The sequence below is a fragment of the Anguilla rostrata genome, unplaced genomic scaffold (genome assembly GCF_018555375.3).
Source record: "Anguilla rostrata isolate EN2019 unplaced genomic scaffold, ASM1855537v3 scaf0940, whole genome shotgun sequence".
Classification (NCBI taxonomy): Eukaryota; Metazoa; Chordata; class Actinopteri; order Anguilliformes; family Anguillidae; genus Anguilla; species Anguilla rostrata.
The window spans coordinates 30892-32500 of NW_026986308.1; positions in this window are offsets into that span (position 1 = coordinate 30892).

Here is a 1609-nt window from a genome sequence, read left to right on the forward strand (position 1 = left end):
GGACACACATGTACTCACACTCCATTGCGGTGCTTACATTTCAAGTTCCTTTCATGCAATTTAAACACCTGTATTTTTAAAGTAGCTACTGAGATGCCATTACTTTGACAGACTTATGCAAAAAACAGCTACGCTGTTATAACTCATGTAAAACGTTTGTCTGCTGGACTGTCAGGCCACATCTTTTAAACCTTTGGACATAAATGATTAAATTAATCGTATTAGCTAATAATTAACTGGCCAGAACCCTTTAACGTGACTAATTCTGGTTAACAAGCCAGGCAGATGTACACATTGCAAGCAAGAGAATGCTACGTTTATAATGAAAAATGAAGCACGGGACATGCCAAATGTGTCTTACGACATATTTCATATGTAAAAGCGCACACGTAACGCGCTGACATACTGCAAAGTTATTGAATGATTGATTATTAATTCATTCATTCGTTAGCTAATATTGGCAGCTGCCATTGTAGGTGATTTAAACACTAACGTTGCTTTTAAAAGAGAGAAAAACGGCGTGACCGCCAGCTGGCTAGCAAGTTCTAAACATTTCGAACGCGCAAATATGAACGTTTCAATATTTTTAATATAAAGTTCATTCAAAAACTTACTGAAACAGGCGATAGCTAATATAGCTAGCTACCGTTTTAGACGATATAAACGCTAACGCTGCTTTTAAAAGAGAGAAAAAGGCGTGACAGCCAGCTGGCTAGCAAGTTATAAACAATGCGAACACGTAAATATGAACGTTTCTATATGTTTAATGTCTAATTAATTCAAAAACTTAGTAAAAACGCGCTCCTGTCGCAAACCCGGTCACCTACGGCACTTCCTGAAGTGCCATTTGAAACGGCGGAAGGAGAGCCGATACCACGTGACGAAATTGAAACAAGCGGGCCTCCGATTGGGCGCAAAAGCATGTAAACTCGAGAAATTGAAACGAGGGCGGCCTCCGATTGGCCGTGTAATTGGAACAAATGAAACAATTGAAACAGAGAAGATGGCGCTGTTTTAGGCGCAAGGATGACACGCAAATTCGTGAAGCGTTCCATATTTTCCTCCCGCGTCAGGCCCGAGTGACCTTTCGCCATGGGTCGACCCCCTACGCTGTCCTCGTCCAGACTCGCCGAACCCTAACCCTAAATCCAGGACGCGAGTCAGCCAGGACCCCGAGTCTCTAGAAGACCGGGTCTTCCCTGTTTGACAGAAAGGGTATTAATAATTAAGACAAGCACTTGTAATGTTTATGGCTTATAAATGCATGTGATGCTTCTATGTTGTAATTTGATAGTGCTTTATTCTGTCCACGAGATGGCGCTCGTGGTTCACGGTGGTAGCCGGCTATGCTTGGAAAAACCGTGAGACTATTAGAGCCCCAGAGGATGGCTGCGGTAGCCGAGAGAGAAACATGCACAACTGAAGTCTAGCAAGCTCGCTAAAGAATTCATATACTACTTTGCTGGGTTGGAGTTTGATTTCAGAACAGTACAGCACTCACAGGCGAGAACTTGTCTGAAACAATCAGTCAGTCAATCGCATATGCCGACAGACGCGCTTCACTGTAGCGCTTACACGGTTAGTTTGTTTCGCAAAGTGCTGTGTACAC